This window comes from Tupaia chinensis, unplaced genomic scaffold (assembly GCF_000334495.1).
Source record: "Tupaia chinensis unplaced genomic scaffold, TupChi_1.0 Scaffold144045_1, whole genome shotgun sequence".
In the NCBI taxonomy this organism is placed as follows: Eukaryota; Metazoa; Chordata; class Mammalia; order Scandentia; family Tupaiidae; genus Tupaia; species Tupaia belangeri.
Genome location: NW_006203897.1, coordinates 355,738 through 381,182, shown reverse-complemented (window position 1 = coordinate 381,182; position 25,445 = coordinate 355,738). Strand labels below are relative to the sequence as shown.

At 40.1% G+C, this 25,445-nt stretch overlaps 1 protein-coding gene across 2 annotated transcripts in view; it reads left to right on the top strand.

Moving 5' to 3' along the window:
- The first annotated feature begins 4,096 nt into the window (after positions 1-4,096).
- LNX2 (ligand of numb-protein X 2) overlaps positions 4,097-25,445 on the top strand; it is an 82,530-nt gene continuing 61,181 nt past the window's right edge. The window contains exons 1-2 of one of the 2 annotated variants that reach the window (XM_006165811.2): positions 4,097-4,151; positions 6,344-6,409. The gene's annotated coding sequence lies outside the window, so the exon portion shown is untranslated. Of the gene's footprint in view, positions 4,152-6,343; positions 6,410-16,701; positions 16,723-25,445 lie in introns of those variants that run through there. The other variant, XM_027767226.1, reaches the window with a different exon arrangement.

Below are 25,445 nucleotides of genomic sequence, written 5' to 3'. Positions count from 1 at the left end.
CGCTGACGAGGTCATGCACCCTATGGCAAAAGCTAAAAAATAAGAAAGCATTCAGCTCTTGACGAACGGGTAAACATGATCAGATAGAGGTTTTCCATCTGGATATGATGATGGACAAATGATTATTTGAACTTTTTTTCAAAACTATAAATCACAACCCTGTTGCTTATTCTTTTTCCAAGGGAATGCTGAACACCATAAGAATTAGTTATCTTTGTCACTTCAAAGAAAATAGGACATTTACTAGATTGCTTTGATCCAGCAAGTATAGTAAAAAGCCTAATTATTAGGGAATATTGTTGTACAAATTGGACTGTATTAAATGTCACCTGTTTCACGTATCTGCTTGCTAACAGGAAATGTCTTGGAGCATTTTACACTGTTTATCAGTTCTGTAGGTTGTACCTTTACAGTACTGGTATTTGCAGTGGGTGGTACTCATAGAATGTCTTTGATTTTGAGCAGCGTTTTCATCCATTCTTCTAAATAGTGGAGAGGGGAAAGTGGGCTTGTCTTTGAATTCTATTAGAATATGGTATTAGATAGATTGGGAGGGGAAAAGGGTAGATTATTTTCAGTAGTAGAATGCATTAATATTGCTGTAGTACCATCCTTTCAGTTGTGAAATATAACTGGGCAGAACTATATAACTGCTAGTATTAAATATTTTAACTTATGTCATTTGCATGACAACACTGGCTATAACTCAGCTTGGAGCTTTAAGTGTCATTCAGTATTTAATTGTCATTGCAGTCTTCGGATAGGGTCTTTGTATTGAAGGACTGGAGTTCAGAGAGTTCAGAAGAAATACACAGTTTGGATGGGGTAAAGTGGTTACCTATGATTGACACCCAGACCTGTTTGATCTAATAGCCATCTTCTCTTTCCTCGGCTTATGTTTCCTTCTTGTCGAGAAGGATTTTAAAGATAATTTTGGTTTAAGTGACATACAGTAGACACCCCTTATCTGCAAGGTATGCATTCCAAGACCCATGATGGATGGCAGAAGTCGCTAGGGATTTTGGAATGATACGGATAGCACTAAAATAAATAAACACACTATATGTATATTGTCTTTTCTCATATATACTCATGAGAAAGTTTAATTTATAAATTAGGCACATTAAGAGATTAACAGTAACTACTAATAAGATAGAACATTATAATAGTATATTATAATATGAGCTAGCCCCATGGCCAGGTGGTTAAGGGAGCCAGACCTAACACGACTGACAGAGCAGTTCAAGTCCCAGCCTGGGGACTTCAGAAACACATGGGGCATGTGCACGTGCACCCCAAATCCCAACAGGATGGAGAAATAAAGGAGAAATTGTGGTGTGATCACACCCTGTGGGGGTTGTTTGCGCCCTGTCCTTATTTTGGTCTCTCTCTGGTGAGCATATGTATCCTCATGCAAAATTATATATATATATATATATATATATATATTATATATATATATGGCCCACCACAGTAGTTCCCTCTTATGCATGATTGTGCTTTCCTTAGTTTTAGTTATCACTGTCCAAAACACATGAGTACAGTCTAAGACATGCCTGAGGAAAGCACAGTCATGCAGAAGAGGGAACTACTGTGGTGGGCCAATGAAGAGACAGGTTCCAAGTGTAAAAAGGCACAGTCATGTTTAGTGATTTTTCAAACTCAGTGGCATATTTTGTTATATAATACAATCGAATGGTTTTATAGAAAGCCTAAAAGGGAAAAGCTGATTGCTTTGCCATTTCTATTTCTGCCTGCCTACTTGCTTCCCATACACCTGTGTAGGTATCAATCTTTTTTTTTTTTTTTTCCCTAATTTGCTATAGGGTGCATACGCTTATAGGAGAGAGAGGGAGTGAAAGTGAGAAAGCACCCCCCAGGCTTGATGGCCTTGCTGCAGTCCCTTCTATTCTCCTCTTGGAATGGGCACACACCCACGTGTGCCATGTGCCTCCTGTGATTTTTGTTTGCTTTTTGAGTTTTGTTTGTTTGTTTGCTTTACAGCATGTGCACTCACCTCACCGGAGAGACAGAGACAGAAAGAAAGCAAGAAATCACTGCCCACCCTCTCTCCCCAAGAGGTATGGATACACCACAGTCCCTTCTCCTCTGCTCTCCTCTTGGGATTCCGGGCATGCACACACGCACGGCGTGAGTCTCAGGTGCCAGGTCTGGGACCCCAGCCGTGGTCAGCCATGTGGGGGTTCAACACCTCAGCAACCATACCATCTGCTGGCCCTACCTGGCATGTTTTTCTTTCTTTCCTTTTTGTTTTTTAAGAATTATTTTTATTTAATTTTATTTCTTACTGATATTTTCATTCAACCAGAGAGAGATGGGGGGAGAGAAAGAGAGAAAAAAGGAAAGTGAGAAAGCAAGCCACCAGATCCGGGACGCAAACCATGGTCAGCCACGTGGGAGCCAGCACCTTAACCACCACACCACCTGCAGGCCCCCACCTGGCATGTTTTTCAAGCCTCCCGGTCCAGGACTCACATCACTTAGTTGGCCATCTGGAATCCAGCCACTTTAAGTACCACACCGCGGGCTGTCCAGATATCAGTCTATTAAACCCAGACAAGGGAATAGTTTGTATTCTTTCTGTAATACTTCAGCTACTTAGCTGTTTATATTTTTTTTAGTAACCTTAGCGATTACCTGGTAGAATGTTCAGAAAGAGTAGAGGTGTAAAGAATAATTGGTATTTTGTTGCAGAGACCAACCCTTGAAAAAGTACATATACTTTGACTTTTGTGACGAGCTATCATCGGGGACTCATATTTTAGTTTGTTTTATCAAGCCTTTCTTGTAATGATACTTGTCTAGTGAGACGTTTTCCTGTATTTATTTTGTATAGTGTTTTTGGGAAAGGAAATGTTTTTCCCTCCATTAAAATTTGATAGAAAACAGTGATTTAAGAACAAGCATTAGAAAAGGGATTGCTGCAAAAAAGATTAATTAAAAGATTAATTAATGTCTTTTTTTAAAGTTTATTTTGAGGAATATAGAATTTTTCACGTCATATGTTATAAAAATAACTAAATTATAGAACACGTGATAGTAGATATTTGTAGAAAATCTGGACAAGCAAGAGTAAGAAAATACATAATTTCTTCCACCAAATATATTGATATATACCATTTTTCCTTTCATAGTTTGTTCTCTTTTCCATTCATCATGGTCGGACAGTCTTCCTATAGTGAGATTTATGATGCTTTATGGTGTTGAACTTTCCCTAATCCTTCCTTTTACGCTCTTGTTTCTTGTTCCCTCCACTCCCCCCTGCATCCCAAAGTTTATTTAAATAATTTAAAAGAGTGAAGTGTTGGGGGGACAGAAGCAAGCGCTCTCAGTGAGATCTTCATGCTGCAGACCTCCCCTCTAGCCAGCTAGCTGGCCATACTGCCGGGATCATGGGCATGTGTGCCCAGCCTACGGGGAGGTTTTGGGATGAGAACTCCTGACCTTCCCGTGTAGGTCAGCCTTGCCCATTGTTGTGGTACCACTGCACCACTGTCCAGCCCCATTGTTTCTTAGTCTTCACCTTCTGTTTTCTTGATGGTGCCTTATCCGTAAAGCTTCCACTTCCAGAGATACTTACCCTTTGTTTGCAGCACTGTGACATGCATACCTTTTGTAGTCATTATGGCTCACAATTATTGCCCTAAACATGAAGCAAAAGACAAAAAGGCCAGAGTTGGGGAAACATTTCATTTTTCAGGGCACGTGTAGTTCAGGGTCATCCTGATGGCTGCTCTAGTCCAGGAACGCATGCGTCGAGTGGTGCTGGTGTTCTGCCCCCACGTGCAGCTCTCTGGCTGTGCCTGCATGCCTTGTCCAAGAGTGTCCTGTAGCATAGCAGACAAAGTATTTATTAACTGCGCGCTGTGATTTTTTTTCTTTTACAGAAATACATATTCTTTTTTATTGAAGAAAACATTTCAGAAGGCATGAGAAATCAGTGCTTTTCAGAATGGCACTAAGGAGATGTAAATTTTCTCATTGAATTAAAGTTTGTTGTTGTAAGACTTAAATGACAGGTTGGCTTGTCAGGAAGCATTTCTTAACATGTGTTCCATTATTGGCATTTATTTAGAAGGAAAATCAACAATAGCTGTGACAAGCTGCTGCCTCTTGGGTGTCATGGCCAGGTAAGAGTGCATACAAGGACGTGTCTGACCCTGAAGCTGTTTACCTAGTTAAGCACACCCTGTGAGTTCCACTGGCTGCTATTGTTAGTATTTGTTATCAGCAGATGGCAGTTTACTAATTCAGACAATCACCTGCTGAGTTCTATACTGGTGTGGATTATATAAGCATATTCTATACTCTTATTTATGGGCAGTCCTGCTGCTTTTACAGGCTAATTCACAATATGCCATTGTATTAAGATTTTTTTTTTTTTTAGTTTATTTAAAACATTTTGCTAGAGGGTGCATGTGCTCACTGGAAAGAGAAAGAGAGAGAAAGCATCCCCTTCTCCATGGGGAATGGTCATGCCAAATCCTTTCTTCTTTTGGGATTTTGGGCATGCGTGTACATGGACCTGGTTTGTTTTTCAAGCTGCCTGATCAAACCATGCAGTTCGCCATGTGGTGTTCAGCTATCTTAACCACCACACCACTGGCTGACCCTCTTTTTATTTTAAAGGGTGGTGTCAGGCACTATTCTTGTTCCTCTAAAATATGATTAAAAGACAAGATAGAATTCTGTTGGGGGGACCAGCAGATGGCGTAATGGCTGGATTCCCATGTAGTCAACCGCTGTTCGAGTCCCATGTCTGGTGGCTTAAAATCACGCCCAGCGCGTGTGCGTGCACACCCAAGATCCCAAGAGGAGAATGGAGGAGAAGGGATTGCGGCATGGCTATCCCCCCAGGGGGGGTGTTTTCTTGCTTTCTGTCTCTCTGTCTCTCTCTGTCTTTCTCACGGACCCTATAGCAAAAACCTCTCACCCAAAAAAAAGAAAGAATTGTGTTGGGAAAAGTGATGAAATTATTTTAGTGTACAAAATAAAAATTAGGTTTTAAAGGGAGACTATGATAATGTTCTGTTTCATAAATGTTTTTCAGTTTATATTATTTGTCTAAATTACAGATTAAGTGAGCTGTATATAAATTATTGATGTGACTAAGTAGTTAGATGAACAGAAAGAAAAGTTACTGATTGACACAAGTTTCCTAAGTAACAGCGCTGATATTTGATAGCATAATTGTTTCATGAGACACAATCATGGGATCTCTAGACAATGGAAAAATTATATAAAATCAATATATAAAACTTATAATATTATTATTTCTCCTAAAATTGTCCTATATTTTGGCTGGCTCTGTGGCCTAGTGGTTAAGATCCTGTATGGCTGATGCATGGTTCAAATCCCAGGCCCTGGTAGCTTGAAAAACACACTGGGTGTGTGTGTATCCCGAGTCTCAGCAAGGTGGAGATATGGAGGAGAAGGAATTGCACTGTGACTATGCCATATTGAAGGTGGCTTTCCACCTCTCCCACTCCCTCTCTTTGTTTCTTTCTGGTGAGTGCACCCACTCTTTGGCAAATGAAAAAGATGCCCTATATTTTATGTATCTCGGTTATTTTGTGCCATGTAATCTTCCTACAAATAGAATAAACTCAGAAGTAGTTAAAATGTTAATTGATCACATGAAAACACAATGGCTAAAATTTAAACTGACATCAAATGTTGGTAACGAATGAGGAGCAACCACAGCTCATTCTTTCTCGGTAAGAGCATGAACTAGTATGACCACTTTGGGAAAAGTCTAGCAGTTGCTTATAAAACTAAACATGTGCTTTCCTGTGACTCAGTCCTTCCACTCTTAGGTATTTACCCAAGAGAAATGAAAACGTGTTCACAGATTCTCTTGTTCCTAATCTCCAAAGGCTGGACGTAGTCCAGTTGTAACTGTCAATAAGGAGTACAATATAGTGGTTTACTGCTGAGCACTGGGAAGAAACAAACCACTAATATATACCACAGAGTGGGTCATCTCAAAAACATGCTGAGCTAAAGAAAGAAACCTTACTTCAAAGAATGTATGTTCTACATTTCTATTTGGATAATACCCTGGGACAGGCAAAATTAATCTGCGATGGGAAAGATGTCAGACCAGTAGTAGGAGGAATTGACTGGGATGGTCATGAGAGAACCTTTTGGAGTGGTGATTCCATTCTGTATAGTGACTGTGCCACCTAGGTGTATGCATTTGTAACAGACTCTAAGAGTGTGCACTTCAGATGTGTGCATGTTTTTGGTATTTAAATTTTACCTCATAATAAAAATGTAAAGAGAAATGGAACTTGAGTTAATAATACGTATGTTGTTACAGTTAGAAGTGTACTGACTTCTGCAGTTTACTCTGAAGTGCATAAAAGGATAAAGCAAGGATAGGAAGGTAAGTTATAAAACCAGGGCACTCAAATGCTTATGCTGTTTACTGTAAAAATGTTCAACTTTGCTGTGTGTTTGACAATTTTCGTAATAAATGATTGGGAAAAATATCACTTGATAATGCAACATTTAATGGTCTGTTCAGGCGTGGTGTGTTATTTCATAAACTTTTTCTTTGCTTCAGTGATATTTATTCCAATTTCATATACGAATGTGTGGCTGAGAATTTTTGTGGATTTATTTCAACTGTTAAGTATACTGAATCATAGCTTAGTGAGGAGTTACAGTACAGAGAAATGTCATTCTAACTTACTAGTCTTTTTTTTTTTTTCTTTTTAAAAATTTGTCACAGGGTGCATGTGCTTGCTAGAGAAAGAAAGAGAAAGCCGAGGAGTCACTCCTCCTCTTTGTCTTCAGATAGGGTATTGTTAATCCTGTGCACGGTTTTTGGTTTTCCTTAGTAATGTCTAGGTAGAGCATTGTTGATCCCGTGCCTTCTGTGGGATTGTTTTACATGTTACTTATATAATACCTTTTTATTTTTTTCTCTAATATGGAGACAAGAGAAGCGACAGTAAACATTCCCAATTATAGATACCAATGAAGGTAGACTTGAAAGTAAACGGACCAGGGACCAGCAGTTAGTGTAACGGCTATATCGCTGGACTCCCATGTAGTCGACTGCGGTTCGCGTCCCAGACCCGGTGGCTTAAAACTCACGCTGGGCGCGTGTGCGTGCATGCCCAAAATCCCGAGAGAATGGAGAAGGGATTGCAGTGTGGCCATCCCCCCTGGGGGGTGATTTCTCGCTTTCTGTCTCTCTGTCTCTCTCTCTGTCTTTCTGGCGAGCGCACGTGCCCTATAGCAAAAACCTCTCAAAAAAAAAAAGAAAGAAAGAAAGAAAGAAAGTAAATGGACCAGAGTTTGGATCCCATCTGTCACTTACAGCCTCATTGCTTTAACTCCTTTGAACCTCGTTTTTCTCATATATAAAATAGTTTTGGTAACTGCTTTATAGGGTTTGTTGAAAAGATAAAATGCAGTAATGCTTGTAAAGCAATTAGTATAGCATCTAGCATGTAGTAATAGTGAGTAGAGTTATGAAGTAATTGTTCAGTCTTTGGAGATGAACTTTAAGACTCCTCCAGCTCGTTTGAGTAGGAAGTAAAGTAATATGTGTAAGTGAAAATAAGCCAAAGGTATGCCTCATTCTTTTAATGGACACTTAATAACCCAGGAAGAAGCCTAGGATGTCTGTGGCTTCCTCCCCAGACATTAGAACAATAGGTTGCTACAGAAATAACCAGTGTGATGGTGACTAATGTTTGGAGAGATGCTTGGGAATGAGAAAAAAGTAGTAGACATTTGTGAGTTTTGTTGGTGCCCAACATCCATTACCTTGCATCTAGGCGCTGCTCCTGGTTGCCTTTTGGGGATACATTCTTGTTCTACTTTATGCATGTCTGGGGAAGTTGACCCACCTCTTAGTTTTGAAAATAACCAGTTATAGCCTGTTAAAACACTCCATGTCCCTGGCCACATTGATTGCTTTGGGGTGGGTATGTGACCCAAGCCAAGCCCTCAGACTTAGAAAGAAGTGCTGCTTCTGGGGCCTTTGCTGGCAATATTGTGGAAGCTGAACGAGGGCTCTGACTACGCCTCCAAACCACTGGGGCCTGTCCTCCACAGACAGCCTGAGAATGAACCCACTCCAGAGGCAGAGGAGTTGATAGAATCCTGGGTCAGTCACACTTAACATTGTTTTTCACTTGAGCTGGTTTCAGTTAGATGTTCTAGTGTTTGCAGCTGTGAGAATCCTGCACACAGGTGTTTACCCACTGTACTGTCTACCAGTAGCATTAAGTGTTTCTTTACTTACCTTGTAATTCTACAGCTAGGCTTAAGCTTGTGCATCACGTATACTCTGCTTGTATAGTGCTTAATCTGCTGATAGATTTTAAGTTCTTTGGGAGGAGAAACTAACTTACTCCTGTTATAAGTGCTTTTCGCTCTCATTGGAATGTCTGTATCTGCTGCCCAGTACAGTAGACTCAGGCCTTATTTGGTTATTGAACATTTGGAATGTAGCTAGTCCCAACTGAGAGGGGGCCTAAGTATAAAACACTAGCATGAACAAGGAACGTAAGCTGTCTCAGTTTTTTTGGCATGTTGATCACACGGTGTGATTAGTTGGGGTGTCAGCTAGACTAAGGACTACCTAGAACAAAAGGATTACTCTGGGTATTTCCAGAAGTGATTAACATGGAATCTGAGAAGACTAGATGTGGAAGATGCACCCTCAAGGTGGAAGTGATCCAATCAACAGTGGCCCCAGAGCTAGTGAATAGCTCTGGTGATATATTAAGTTTTTTGCTACAGGGCACATACACCTGCCTGGGAGAGACAGTGAGAGGGAAAATGAGAAATCACCCCTCAGGGGCATGGCTGCTCCACAATCCCTTCTTCATTCTCCTCCTGGGATTTTGGGCACACACGCACATGTACCTGGTATGCTTTTCAAGCCACCAAGTCCTGTACTCAGACTGGTCAGCCATGTGGGAGTTCAGCACCTTAACCTCTACGCCACCTGCTGGCCCCCAAAATGGATCTCTTTTGAGACCAAGCAAGATAGACCTCATCTGGAACCTGACATCAGCCTGCCTCAGGTTCCAGGATTTGCACTAGCAGCCCCCTGGGATCTCAGCTCTCCTGACCGGTGTATTTGGACTGGACTGTAGCTACCAGATCCATGCTACCAGAATCCCAGAATCTCCAGCTTTCAGACAGCCTGTGGTTTAATTCATCAACTGCAATAATCATTTGAGCTGATTCCCTAAGAAATGCCCCTTTAAATATACCTGAACAAACCTGTTGATTTTTTTTTTCTTAGCAAACTTTGTACTACTACACATGGTGAGATGATAATAATTTTGAAAAAACTTAAATTAGATAAAACTGTTAAAAGTAGCATCATCTTTTTTTTTTCAGTTATATGTGCCCTATATTATATTTCTATTAATCTCTTTGTATTACACTAAGCTCTACAAAGGCAGGAACTGTCTAGCTCTCCCAGGTAACCCTGCATGTGTCTGCCCGGCAGCATGTTATCAACATACTCGGTGAATGAGTTGCAGATTTTCTGATGCCTAATTTTTGTACCCGTTACGTGTGCCATGCTAGTTAACTGATAGCAGAAAACAAATTGATGTGGTTTTTGTTCTGTTTTACTCTTAGGTTTTCTTCATCTGGGCTGTTTCCAGATATAAAACAAACCAAAAGATTGCCAGGGGTTGCTGGAGTATGTTCTGGGTGATATTAGCTACCCTTGTTCAGGAATTCACAAATTTAAATATGTAGATGCGTAGTTCTTGAGTGGAGATCCCTTGTTCAGGAATTCACAAATTTAAATATGTAGATGCGTAGTTCTTGAGTGGAGATCCTAAGTGTGAAAAATGTCATTAGAGGGAAAGGTGTTAAATACTCACTTTCTTCTGGTGCTCCTTCCCATTTCTTTCCATTAGGTAGCTTGCTGGAATGCAGGGGAGTTGCTCAGGCTGACTTCTCTCTTTTGGGTCCTCTGAAGAGTCATGACACGCATTTTTGCATAGGGAAAAAAAAAAACAAAAAAACAACAAAAAACAACAAAACAGAAACACCTCCTGACTTTCCCAACAATGCCTAGATACTTGGGTTTGTTTTAGTTTGTACTATCTATTCATTCTTTCCTAATGAGTACTTTGAAGATAGGGTTTACTAATTGATCTTTGCAATATCAGGACGTAATTGTATAATTGTAACATAAATGAACTTCTCTCACTAGAATTGTTCATTTCAAATTGCACTGAGATGCCAGTAGCTAGGGATATAGGCAGTTATATCCAGAATTGTTTATCCAAACGTGTTTGCATGTACATGTACGTGTGTGTATATTTTGGCTTACTCAATCTCTACATATTTATTATACTTTAGGTATTTAAGTATGATTTATACTAATAAATTATGCCTCTGAAGTTAGACTGCTCAATTCAAATCATGTTTCCCTGAGTTCCTAGCTCTGGTATTTTAGGCAAGTTTCTTAATGTTTCTTACTCTGTTTCTTCATCTGAAAAATGGGAGGAAACCAATAATAATATTGAACTCAGCATTAAAAATCTGTTAATTCCCTTCTCTTTAATACTTGTCAGACACAGAGTAAACACTCAGTAAGTGTTAGCTTTTATAATTATTCCCCAAATTCATTGCTTTTAGATGTCAGTTGATATAATGAGTTAATCCCTGGTTTTTTGGGGAATTATTTTTATTTAACTTTATTTATTATTATCGTTATTTTCCAGTTTGATCAGAGAAAGAGAGAAAGAGAGAGAGGGAAAGTGAGAAAGCAAGCCACCAGGTTTAGGACTTGAACCACAGTCGCCAGTGTGGGAGTCCAGCACCTTTAACCACCATTCCACCTGCCGCCCCATCCCTGTTTCATTTAGACCGTGACTTATAACAGTGCTATTTCTTGTTGTCTAACAACAAAAATCCCAATAGTCCGTGTTCTTCTCATGTTCTTGTTTTTCCACTTGTACCTTTTAGTGGCCTGCCTCTCAGCCTTTTCCTGGCTACCCCATATTTTTCTTTAGGTGATCAAGCATTGGTATTTCAGCCAGATATGTGCCATGGGTATTTACTACAGTGATTTTTCCATGGTAGTTGGTTGTCCTTTTCTACTGTTCTGCTGTTTTTTTTTTTTTTTTTTTTTAATTAAACAACAGTGAGACACCCACCCTCCCTCCCTAACAAGTGATGCGCTCAGGATGTTTGAGCTGGAAGAAGCTTTACAGATTGTCTAGCCCAGTGCCCTAGTTTTTCAAAACAGAAGATTATGGCCTGAGGCTGCAATTCCTTCTGATGAAGGACATTTGTTGTAAATCTTAAAAAACACTTTTTTCTCAACAGTAAAATTCACAGAGTGAATTATTAAATTTTGGCTTTCTGGAGATAATCAGGGAATTTTTATATTTATGACTGAGCAATTAATCTTGAATTATAGTGAATATAAGTATATTTTGTCCATCAAAAATGCACTCAAACTAAAAAATGTCAGGGCAGTTCACTTTAAGTTTTAATCTTTCTGTGCTTCTCTCAATCTCTTCTTATTTTTTTTTTTTTTTTTAAATTACATCCTGGGGCCAGCAGGTAATGTGGTGGTTGAGGTATTGGACTTCCACATGGCTGACTATGGTTCAAGTCCTGGACCTGGCTGCTTGCCTTCCTCACTTTCTTTCTCCCTCTCTCCTTCTCCCTCTGCTGAGCACATATTCCCTATAGCAAATAAAAAACATAATAATAATAAAATAATTCTTTAAAAATTTTTTTGCATACTAAAGTGTTGCTCAAATCCATTCTTTCTTTTACTGTTCTTCATTGTGGTCTTAGTTCAAGCTCTCCTTACTGTTTATCTTCACCACTCAGTAAGCTCCAGTTTTGCTTTCCCTATTGCCGTACTCCTTACCCCCTTACCTAGATCATCCTACTGCCAGTTCTCTTTCCTGACAGCTGGTTTAATCACATTATTTCTTGATTCAGAACTCTTCAGTGGCCTAGCCAGTCCTCTAGCCTTCTCTCCACTGCAGTTCATTCCTCAGACGCTGTCTACCCCCTCACATGCGTGCACTCACGTATGGTGCTTCAACTATTCTCAAAATACTTTTGTTTTTAAATCTTGTCCTTTGTCCCTGATCATTGCCCATTGGGATTCCGCGCAGTTGTTTCTGAGCCAGTGCACTTCTCCCAGAAAGTTTTTCAAATTATCAAAATAGAAATTACTCCACACTTGGCATCACGTTTTGTTCCTTTTCCCCCCTTCTGTCTCACGTTGAGCCTCCTATGTGTCAGAGCGGTGTGTATAAGCTGCCGTCTATCTCAAAGTAGTGTCCCGATTGAGTGCTTTATTTTACCGTGAAATTAGAAGACGTGGTTTCAGTGAAGTTGGCCATCCATGAAAGAAAGGACAGGTTGATTACTTATAACCATTGGCCTTAGAGGTTTTCCTTCTAGCAATAATCTAATGATAGACAAGTTTACAATTGAGACTAGAAAACACAGACAGGCCGACAGAAGCCTTATTGTTTTTAGGGGGAAATGCCTGTTTATTTAGAGGAAGAAGGTAATCTCGAGAGAATGACTGTTGGAGACTTTTCTCCCCGTTGGACATGCTTCTGCATGGAGATTAAACTCGACATAGAGCCATCTATCTATATTTTATGATGTTGAGGATTTACTGAGAAAGTGTTTAGTTAAGTTGGCTCCATTCAAATATACCTCCTTAGTAGTGTCTTAAATTAATTAAAGATTTGTTTCTTTAATGTTCAGCTTTATCACTTGTTATGTACAAGATGTCTTTAGGAGGCTGGCAGGTGTTGTGGTAGTTAAGGTGCTGGACTCTCACATGGTCAACCGTGGTTCGAGTCCCAGACCCAGTGACTTGAAACTCAGACTGGATGTGTATGAGTATGTGCTCAAAACACTGAGAAGAGAATGGAAGGGGAGGGATTGTGGCATGACCATCCCCCATGGGAGAGTGATTTCTCTCTTTTGGTCTCCCTGTCTCAGCAGTGAACACACACGATCTATGGCAAAATCTCTCAAACAAAACAAAATGAAAATATCTATAGAACAAGATAGTATATTAATTTTTATGAAGTACATGCAGATCACTTGATTGAGATTACTTTATTTTCCTTTCTTTTTCAGGGTTTTGCCTCAGGGTTTGGGCATTTGCTCGAGAGATAAAGCGACAAATCACCCCCAATCACTGCCCAGGGTAATTTCTCAGGGATTATGGCCGTGGGACACTTTGTTCTCCATTCTCCCCTCAGGATTTTGGGCATGCGTGCACATACACCTGACGTGATTTTCAAGACTCGAACTCAAACTGTGGTCAGCCGTATGTGAATCTAGCACTTTAACCACCGCACTACCCGCTGGCCCCAAGATTACTTTCTTAAGGGGCCAGCAAGTGGCATGTTGGTTGAGGCACTGGGGTCCCATGTGGCCAATTGTGATTGTGTCCCAGACCAGCGGCTTAAAACACATGCCAGGCACATGTATATGCAGGCCCAAAATCCTGAGAGGAGTGTGGAGGAGAAGGGATTTTGTTGTGGCCATCCCCCTTGCGGGGTGATTTCTCTTTCTCTTTCTCTCTCTCTCTCTCTGTCTCTCCAGTGAGCACATGTGACTTCTAGCAAAAATCTCTTAAAAAAAAAAAAAAAGAATTGGGACCAGCAGTTAGCGTCATGGTTGTGTCGCTGGACTCCCATGTAGTCAACCACGGTTCACGTCCCGGACCCGGTGGCTTAAACTCAACGTTGGGTACATGTGCGTGCATGCCCAAGATCCTGAGAGGAGAATGGAGTAGAAGGGATTGTGGTGTGGTCATCCCCTTTGAGGGGTGATTTCTCGCTTTCTGTGTCTCTCTGTCTCTCTCTGTCTTTATGGTGAACGCATGCACCCTATAGCAAAAACCTCTCCAAGAAAAAAAAAAAGATTCATTTATCTAACTTAGTTTATTATCATTTTTCAACTTGACCAGAGAAAGAGAAAGCAAGCACCAGGTCAATGATTTGAACCTTGGTCAGCCATGTGGGAGTCCAGTGCCTTAACCACCATGCCACCTGTACTTTTTTGAAGAGAGGTTGTTTGAAAAAGAAAATGAAAGTGAGTAAGCATAGAGAATGTAATACTGAATGACAGAAGAAGAGGATTTAGAAAAGGAAAGAAAGGGCTAAGAAAATACTATTTTTGAAGTGGAATTGATCTAGAGCTGACCTTATCTGTAAGTTTAATGTATTTCCATGGAATTCTTTTCATTATCTTTTCCATTAGAATTTGTTTTCTAAATAAAGGTGATTTAGCTTAGTTAAAAGAAGAAAGTTTGTAAGTTGTAATTATAAATGGTGGATCTGTAAACCTTGGTTACTGTACACTCCTACAGTTGTGTCATTTAAAAGGCAACCATGTATAACTGAAGTTTAATTATCGTTTTAGTTTGTTGTATTTCTAGTAATAGAAACACCTGAAACTTAATGATTTATAAGAATAGAAGTTTATTTTGTTCATGATTTTGAAATTCTAAGGTCAGGAAGTTGCATCTGGTGAGAATCTTCTTGGTGGGGACTCCACAGGGAGTCCTGAGGCACCTCAGATCTTCTGATGGCCAGACAGCAAGAGTGAGATGTGCCAGATCTGTGTCTCCTTATAAACCCACAAATTCCAAATCATGGAGCCCCACCTTGGTCCCTAATCGCTTCCGAAAGGCCTCACCTTTCAACATTGTGAATGGATCAAGTCTTCATTCTCTCAATACTGTTGCAGTGCTCACCAGATTTCAATACATGAATTTTGGGAAGACACATTCAAACTATACCAGTTATATAAATCATATTGAATTGAAAATATTTATTGTTGGGACCAGCAGATGGTGTAATGGTTGCATCACTGGATTCCCACATAGCCGATCACAGTTCAAGTCCCGGATCCTGTTGCTTAAAACTCACACCGGGCATTTGTGCATGCATGCCCACAATACCAAGGGGAATATGGAGGAGAAGGGATGGCCATTTGGCCATCCTCCCTACGGGGTGATTTCTCGGTTTCTATCTCTCTTCTTTTCTCTGGTGAGCACACGCACCCCATAGCAAAAATCTCTTAAAAGTTTTTTGGGGAGCAGTAGTTAGCGTAATGGCTATGTTGTTGAACTCCCATGTAGCCGACCATGGTTCAAGTGCCGGCCCCGGTGGCTTAAACTCATGCTGGGCACGTGTACGTGCATGCCCAAGATCCCGAGAGGAGAATGGAGGAGAGGAGATTGCGGCATGACCATACCCCCTGGTGAGCGCACACGCCCTATAGCAAAAACCTCTCCAAAAAAAAATTATTAAAAATTTTTTTTTGTATGTATTATATAGTGGATTTCTGACCTTTAACATAATAATTCAACCAAAGAGGCTTTTTTCTTTCCTTTTTTTAAATAGGCACTTAACTTGCGTCTGCTTTTGACAGTCCCATGAAATGAGTTAAAATAAAGAGAACACATATTGAAAACATTTTATCTGCCAGGAACTACAAGCAGAACTAAATTTTCCTTTTATTTTTCCAATTCTGATCAACTCTGTTAGGTCTCTGAAGACTGTGATGAAACAGGTTGAACAGGAGAATTCTGGATAGGTACTCAATTTCACTTGCCTAAAGCAAAGCCTAGCACACAGTGAACACTCTGTAAATATTTGTCAGATGCATTTTAATTGACTACATGAACTTTTGGACCCCTTAAGAGGCAATATCTTGAGATAACACCTTAAAAAGACTGCTAAATGTCTCATAAGCCAGAAATTTTATTTTTGTTTTGGGTAGAGTCATTTAACTTGGAATAAAGCAGGCAGCCACTATTGTAACACCTTTTGAGTTTGAAAAACTGGTTCTCTCATGCCTAACAGACTCTCCCATTGGTTGGTATAGATATAATTTTATTATAAGAGTGGTTAGACAAAGTTATTTGAAGTGTGAGAATTGTGGTAAGGGAGCACATTCATTACAGGCTGTTAGCCCTTAATGGTAAACTCGACTCGAACAGGTGCTAGACGGACTAGAATACTCTAAGAATATTAATAAGTAATTGCAATTATATCTGAGATACGAAGAGGTCAAAAAGTTAATGTTTGGAGCATCTTGACCTCCGAAGACCCTCTGCCCAGACTTCACCCTCCTGCTCCCCAGTCTAGCCAGGAGCCAGGATAAGCCAGTCAGCAGCCACCTGTATTTGAGTTCTGAGTGGCTCCATTCAGGAATCTTGACCACCGAAGACCCTCTGCCCAGACTTCACCCTCCTGCTCCCCAGTCTAGCCAGGAGCCAGACTGCAGGTCACCTCCTTCTGTGTTCTTCTGTGTTAATCTGCTCAGATTTAACCCCCTAAAATAGGGGAAAAACGTGTAATCCATCAGATGGTCAGAAACCACCGCAGAGGCACAAGAAATATGAGAAACGAAGAAAATATCTCTTCTGTAATGGAAAAGAATAACTCCTCTTCCTCCACAGACAATACAAGGAAACTCATGGAAATGTCAGATAAAGAACTTAAAATATTCATGGTAACAAAGCTAATAGAGATGCAAGAGAAGAGAGACAATGAACTCCAGAAGAGGCAGGAGAAAAGTGACACTGCGTTCCAGGAGGTGAGGAAGTTCTGGCACAACCTGAAAGAGGAGATAGACATCATGAAAAATAATCAAATGGAATTGTTAGATCTTTAGTGCATCAATTAAATGTGAAAAAAGGTATGGAAAACAACTGTACTTACTAGAGACAGTGTGGGAGAAAGGGGGAAGTTGGCAGAGGGTAAGAGGTAGGGAATCAAGGGAGGGGGAAGGCAAAATATATAAGAAACAAAAATAGAAAATTATTTGTTGATGATAACATGTATGGTAATATCCTTGATTAAACCAATATTCAGTGTATACTGGACGGAAAATCTCATTTTGTATACTGTATTGATGTATAATGAATGACTGTAAATAAATAATAAAGTTTTTAAAAAAAGAAAAAAAATAGCAAAGAAAAAAAAAGTTGAGGACCACTGAGTTATAATTAGATACCCTTCCCTGTAAGGATCAAATATGCTGAGGCCTGAACAATAAAATGTTCTTTCATACCAATCATTTTAAGCTAAAGAAAAAAAAAAAGTTAATGTCTAGAGTAGAAGAACATACTGTCATTTTTGTCTCTCTGGCAAGGTACACGCCCTATAGCAAAACTCTTTAAAAAAAAAAGTTAATGTACTCACTAGTAAAAAAATTAATGTACTCACTAGTATCTCTTTGATACCTTTTTCATTTCTCCTGTAACTTTGAAATTTGGTATTAATTTTCTGAGGCATTTGTGAATTATATGGTATTAAGGCTGACTCATCTGCTCTTTTCAGTTACTAAGCACATACTATAGCTAGTATTTCTATTGACATTTGAATAGCTAACAACATTTCATCTACTAAAAATAGTGTATGTTGGCTGTCTGCAAGTATCATGTAATTATGGAATCATTACATATTATATTACATCTTCCCCTCCACGGTATATCTATACATACACACGCTATTAACATGAAGTTTTGTACTTCCCCAGCCACTGCAAAATACATGGCCGGGGGCCCACTGCAGTGGCACAGTGGTGACACAGCACTGTGCGATGCCGGTTATTTGGGAAGGTGTGTGGTTCGCATCCCATGGTCTCCCTGTGTACACTGGATTGGCATGCTCATGATCCTGGCTGAGTGGAAGTGGATTGTGGAGTGAAGACCCAAGAGCAGTGCCTCTCTTTCTGTCTCATGGGAAAAAAAATAAGTAAACTTAGTATCCATATATGTGCCTGTGCGTGCCTTTGTGCACACACACGTACATATATGTACATATGAATGCTGGTGGGGACTCTGCAGGGAGTCCTGAGACAGCTCAGAGCATCCTGTGGCCAGACAGAGCGAGCATGTGCCATGTCTGCTGCTTCTTACAGAACCACAAATATCAAATCATGGGGCCTCACCTTGATGCCTAATCATTCTGTGTGTGTGCATACATACGCACATGTTTATATATGGCTAAGAGGGCACAATCAACCTCCAGAAAAGAACCATATGATCTTGAGCTGTTTATACCATGTGTTAGCATACGCTTAATAACAAGAAATGCTATATAGAGAAGGTAGTTGGTAATGTAATTGTTAGACCATTGCTTAATTTTTTAAAGGGAAATATCATTTTTAAATTTCTGTATTTCTTAAGTAAAGCCATAGGAATACAGCTTTCCTAAACTAGTTTTCCTATGGTAGAAAAGCCTGTAGGCATTGTTAAGTGTGAAAAAAGCAATTCTAAGGTGATAAATTCTGAATATGTTTAGTAAATTAAGGAAAATAATACCAGTAGTGGTAGAAAGTTGTCACTCCGTTTTATTTATTTTGTACCATAAGTAGCCTATGGTGAACATCTAAAGTTTATGCTAATTAATAGCCTTTTTAAAAAAAAACGTCCTGACTTTAGTGTTTCTGCGTAATAGGTTAGTAGTGGTAGAAAGTTGTCACTCCGTTTTATTTATTTTGTACCATAAGTAGCCTATGGTGAACATCTAATTTAAAGTTTATGCTAATTAATAGCCTTTTTTTAAAAAAAAAGTCTTGACTTTAGTGTTTCTGCATAATAGGTTATAGATTAATTCAGATTGAATCAGATATTTGGTTTCTAGAAATTCTTTCCTCTCAGGACAGATTTTCATAGTGGGCTAGTAATTAACAGATATTTTAAAGCAAAAAAATCCTAACTCAGCTTTCTTTTTTTTTTTTTTAAAAAAAGAGAAATTTGAAGAAAGAAGCAACAATATAAAATGTTGGAAGAATAGAAAATGGCTATGGAAAATAGTAGCTAGAATTTTCTGTCTTTTAAAAATGTAATTGCTAGAGGACGTGTGCACTCGGGGGGTGGTGGGGAGGAAGCCACCCCCAAGGGAGTGTGGTCATGCCTCAGTCCCTTCTCCATTTCTGCACACTGTAAAACAAGCTTTGTACAGCCAAAGCACTGAATGTGTATTAACAGAATTGTGTCGGGAAATGAAACCAGAGGAGCTGGATCTGGAAGTTTTGGATGCTAGGGTGAAGTATTTGGCTTCAATTTTGTAGAAGCAGTTGGGAGCTACAGAGAGTATTCAGTGGAGAAAGTAATATCATTTAATTTTTGGATACTAGTGTTTTGAAGGGTAGAGAGGAGAGAGGAAAGACTGAAAATTCTTTTGAGTACCTGCTAAAAAAGACCAACTGCAACAAGTCACTCAAACCTAAACTGAAAGTAGTGCCTTCAAGGTGCCAACAGGTGGCATGGTGGTTAAGGTGCTAGGCTCCCACATGGCCGGCTGACCGTGGTTCAAGTCCCAGACATGGCAGCTTGGAACTCATGCTGGCCATGTGTGCATGAGTGCCCATAATCCCAAGAGGAGAATGGAGGAGAAGGGACTGCAGCATGACCATCCCCTCTGGGGAGTGATTTCTCACTTTCCTTCTCTCTGTCTCTCAGGCGGATGCACATACCCTATGGCAACCATGGGAAAAACCTTAAAAAAAAAAAAAAAAAAGTAGTGGTTTCTCTGTTTCTTGTTATGGGATATAGGGAGTATAGAAGTGCCTTGAGGAAGAGGATGATTTAGAAGGGAATAAAGACACAGTTATTGAACTCAAGTGTAAGTCAGATATACTCTGAACCACTGGGAGAAATACGAAGTTAGGGCTATTTTCATACAGTGTTACCAATCAAAATCTAATGATAATCAGTTTTTTAAAACTATGCAAATTAAGTAGAGACAAATATTTATTTTGTTATGAAGGAGGGGATAAGATTAGTGGAAGAACTCTCAAAAGAGGAAGTGAATGGATTTAATTACATGAATATTGAAAACTGCTTTATGCCAGACACAACCAAAAGGCAAATAGGAGGCTTAGGACAAGTAATTATACTAATGTGATAAAAGGGAGTTTATATCAGCTGGTAAGAAAAACATTGCTTTTTTTTTGGGGGGGGGGGAGGTTTTTGCTATAGGGCTGTGCTCGCCAGAAAGACAGAGACAGAGAGGCAGAAAGTGAGAAGTCACCCCCCAGAGGGGATGGCCACACCACAATCCCTTCTCCATTCTCCTCTCGGGATCTTGGGCACACACTCACACGTGCCCGGCGTGAGGTTAAGCCACCAGGTCCGGGACTCGAACCATGGTCAGCTACATGGGAGTCCAGCAACATAGCCATTACGCTAACTGCTGGTCCCGAAAAACACTGCTATTTAATAGAAAAAAAACCTGGGGCTAAGAATATAAAGAAGTACTAAGGGATAGTGATATATATATAATTTAACTAGAATAAAAAAGATGTAAATGAAAAACAAAATACTACTTTCCAACTATAAGGTTTATAAAAATTAAAAGGAACAAAATTATCCAAGATTTGAATAGTTTGGGAGAAGTTAGCACATTTATACATTGTCAATAGGAGTCAAAATTTGTTCCCAGTTTTGGAGAACAGTGTTCTTTTCACTTTGGCCAATTTGTTTTGAAGTTTGTCTAAAAGAAATAAATATGGGCCAGCTGTTTACATTTTTTTGAGGTTGTGGGCTTCCACATGGCAGACCGTGGTTCGAGTCCTAGACCTGGCAGCTTGCTTTCTCACTTTCCTGCTCGCTTGCTCGCTCGCTCGCTCTCTCTCTCATGAGAACATGTGCCCTATGGCAAATTAAAAAATAATAATAAATAAAAATAATTATTTTTAAAAGAGATATAGACACTTATCACAAAGGAGTAATAGGTAGGATGAGAACCAGAATGGAATGGTGTAATTTAAGCCAGTCAAGCGTTTTAAGGAGAGGGACCAGCAGTTGGTGTAACGACTGTGTCGCTGGACTCCCATGTAGTCCAACCGCAGTTCGAGTCCCAGACCTGGTGGCTTAAACTCACGCTAGGCGCATGTGCGTGTGTGCGTGCCCAAGATCCCGAGAGGAGAATGGAGGAGAAGGGATTGTGGCATAGCCATTGCCCCAGAAGGTGAGTTCTCGCTTTCTGTCTCTTTGGCGAGCGCATGCACCCTGTAGCAAAAAAGGTCTCAAAAAAAAGAAGAAAGAATTTGGGGCTGAAAAGTGGCCATTATATTTAGTGGCTAGACATTCATGATCACAAATAAAACCAATCCCAGTGGCTGAGGCAAATGGAAACCCTTGGGGAAAGGAGTTGAAATTATAAGCATGGTCTTCTATTTCAAAAATATTAGTGATGAAATGAAAATGGGGAAAGAGGAATCATTGTAGAAGAATGTTTTTTTTTTTTTAAATTGTTGAGACATGAACTTTTTTTATGTGAGGGAGAGAGTTTGAAGAAAGATGAGATGAATGATGACGGTTATCACAAGGGTGGGACATTGAGACCTGCTGCAGGAGGAATTAGCCGTTAGATGGGAGAAGTCTGACAGAAAGGAATTAAAGATGTTGACAGGTGTAAGTAACAGAGTTCTTAATGGGGTTGAAAAGGGTTGTGTTGTGTTTATGGTGACAGAGTGCTATCACCTCTGATTATCACAGTTCCTCCCAAAATACAAAAGTTCTCCTTTTTGCATATAGCATAATTTCTCAAAAGAATCGTCTCTGCTCTAATTCCTCTCCTCCAATTCTCTCAGGAGCTCATTCCAGGAGGCTTTTGCTCTCAACCACTCCAAAACTCTGTATTAAGGTCACTGTGAATTCCATGTTGCTAAATCCAATGCTTAATTCTCAGACCTAATCTTACTTGTCTGCAGGATTTGACACAGTTGATTATTCCCTCCTCCTTGAAATACTATCTTTATTTGGTTTCTCCACATCACACTCTCCTAATTTTCTTCCATCCACAGTGACCACTCCTCAATTTCCCAAACCTCCTCACGTTGAAATGCCGTAAGGCTGAGTCCTGAAACTCAAGACAAGTTTTCTGCTTAAACTCACACTCCTTTGGTGGTCTTTCTCAAGCTAGTAACTTTCTATAACATCTGCACACTGATGCCACTTACCATCACAGCCCTCCTTTGATCCGGGCTTTTGTATTTAACTGACTATGCATCTCTCCTTAGAGATCCGTTGATCATTTCAGATTTTACACCGCACACTTGTGCGTAGTCGTTAAGCCCACTGCCTTACAGACGACTGCATCGCAGGTATTCCAACTCTTTCCTCTTGTTCAAACCAGAAATCTTGAGGTCATTCTTGACTTCTCCCCCATCTGTCAACCCATCAGCCAACCATACTGGATCTGCCTTCAAAATATATCTATAATTGAGTCTTTTCTGACAACTCTCTCCATGTGGTTCAATCGACCATCATCTCTTGCTTGATATATTTCAGTAGGCTTCTAATTGCCTTTGTCTTTGACCCCTTCGGATCATTCTCAACATAGCAGGGTCATCTGTTAAAATTCTTAGGTTTAGTAAAATCCAATGCTTAAAGGCCCTGCAAGATTAGTTAGTTCCAGTCACTGTTTTGATCTCTTCTCTGTCTGCTCATTTCATGCAAACTGGCCCCCTTACTGTTCATTGAACACACCAGGCACAGTCTCACCCAGGGCCTTTATAGTTACCGTTTCATTTGCCTACAAGGAACATCTTCATACCAGATACCTTCGTGGCTTTCTGGTCACTTTTTAGTTTTAATTCAGATATCACCTTCTCATGGGGTGTTTCCCCGATCACTCTGTTTAAAATAGCTGTTCTCCCAGTACCTTGTCTTCCCTACCTTGCTTGCTTTTGCTCTGTAACACTTTTTAAAAAAAATTCTGCATATTTTATGTGTCTAGTCTGTTGTTTATCTTCCCCTTTCTCTCCCTGCAAGTGTAAACTTTACAAGGGCAGGGCTTTTAGGTTGTTTAGTGCTGAACTTCCAGCCCTAGAATATCAGCACGTGACACATAGAAAGCTCTCAATGAATCCTGCTGGGTGGAGTGGTGGGTGGACAGGAGAAGTTGGGAGGATGGATGGGAGGTCAAGTTCGAAGCTTAGGAAGAATTGCTGTGCTTTCGCATATATTTTGTTTGTGAAGGTTTCGTAGTGGAGGTGTCAGAAAGGCGGTAGTAATAACAAAATGTGTAAAGCCTGGCATTTTGTGTGACTCTGTTTCAGAATCTTGGGGAACTAATGTAATTTAGGATTCATTGTTGATCATCCTAATGACTTTATGTAACACAGCCTTTTAATTTTTCTGACTTTACAGTAAAAATACTTCATTTCTAATTGTATAACACTAGACATGTGTATTTTGAGGGGCAATTTTATTTGTGATATATCTCATCTCGGTAATGAATTACAATATAGTAAGGATTTTTTTTTAAAACTTTTCTCAGAAATACAACCGTAACTCAACTCACTTTAATCACTTAGAACGCCCTCTGGCTGAGATGGGAATCATTCTAGATAAATACCAAGGCCAAGGTGGATTTAGTCCCCGTTCCTGGGGCCACTACCTATTTTATTTAGGCTGTCCTTGAAGAAAGCGCAGACATCAGGCCCACCCAGTGATGGCTCTTCAAGGTCCAGAATCATTCTCGAGCTGATCATTTATGTATACGAAGTCGCAACTGGAATACTTTGAACGTCTTAAATCCGTTCTTTTAATCATTGCTTTCACTGATTAGCTTTGAAAGTTTTAGTATTTAAATTTCTTCTATCTTGTCCATAGTTAAGATACTGAAATCTGGGAATCTTAATTATTGGTAATACCACCACCCTAAAAGCTATTCTGGCTGTGCTTTAGTTCCACTTCATTTGTTTTATTGTGTAGGTTTGATCACAAAGTAGCAGTGTCCTGCTGATTCTTGGCATTTATGGGGGGAAATAAGACTGAAAATTTTGTTCTTTTATAGCTTTCAGTGTGTTTTTTTTGTTTGTTTTGTTTTTTTGCTAGAAGGCACGTGTGCTTGCCAGAGAGAGAGGAAAAGGAGACATTACTGCCCCCAGTGGTCACACCACAGTCTTTTCTCCATTTCTTCCCTTTTTCAGGATTTTGGGCACATGTGCACATGTGGCCCGAGTGTTTCTTAGCCTCCAGGTCTGGGATGCAAATCTCACAGTCAGCTCTGTGGGATCTGACTCTCTTAAACAGCAAGCCTGGATCTGACCCTCAAATGATTTTTTTTCGAAAAACATAAGATGGAGGCCAGCAGGTGGTATGGTGGTTAAGGTTCTGAACTCACACATGGCTGACCACAGTTTGAATCCCAGACCTGGCAGCTTGCTTTCTCACTTTCCCTCTTACTCTCTCTCCATCTCTCTCTAATTAGCACATGTTCCCTATTGTAAATTTGACATATATATATTAATAAATAAAATTTTTTTGAGAGAGAGATTTTTTGCTATAGGGTCCATGTGCTCGCTGGAAATATAGAGACACAGAATGCAGGAAATCGTCCCCCAGAGGGATGGCCACACCACAGTCCCGTCTCCTTCATTCTCCTCTCAAGATCTTGGGCACACATGCACATGTACCCAGCATGAGTTTGAAGTCACGAGGTCTGGGACTTGAACTGTAGTCGATTACGTGGCACTCCAGTGATGTAACCATTAGACCACCTGCTGGTCCCAAAATAAGTACTATATTTTAATAAAAAAAAAAAAAATTCAAGATTGACCCCAGAGCAGAATCTGCCTTCTAAAACAGCCTCTGTTTATACTACCAAGAGTTACCTGTGCTTGCCTTTAAAAAAATTTTTTTCAAATCAATCACGTTAGTCTTTGAGATAGAAATGGCATCATCTCCTAAGTAGTACCTTATCTGGGACCCCATAGAGACAGTTGGTTTTGTCTTACTACATTGTGATAGTTTGTCATGCCAGCATAACTGAAGTACAGAGGCATTCAATTATGTAGCACTACTTTCTTATACTTGTACCTTTGTCTGTGAAAACAGAAGTTTTCAGGTCAGAATATATAAAATGTCTATTACTGTGCTGATGAAACAAACAAAAACAAGAAATAGGCTTTTGGTTGTACACAAAGGAAAAGAACAATGTGTGGCCAAAACACATTTCTAGAGTCATGGAGTGGGTGAGGTAGGTTCGGAGTTCACCTTTGCCCAGATTGTTTACAGGGAAAGATTTGGACGGGCTGGCCAGGAGAAGTGGTGTCGTGTGCATGGGCTGTTAGTCACGCGGCTGCGACTTGGGTCCAGGCCCTCTGATTACCAGTCTAGTGGAAGACCGTGGGCCGCCCAGCAGCCCACGCATCAGTTCTTATCTCCAGCAATCCTGTGCAGCCATTGACTGAGCGACAGATTAGCACTGCCATGCTTCGTGGCTCATAAATGCTTTTTCTGGCAGTGTGGCATTTTTTTACTTCCCTGTAATCCTGTGTCATAAACGATGCCATTTTTACATACAGAGAGACTGAGCTTTCTGGCCATCTCATTGGTCACACTGCAGGTGAGTGAGTGACAGGGCCAAAGTTTGAACCCAGGACCCTCACTCCAAAGC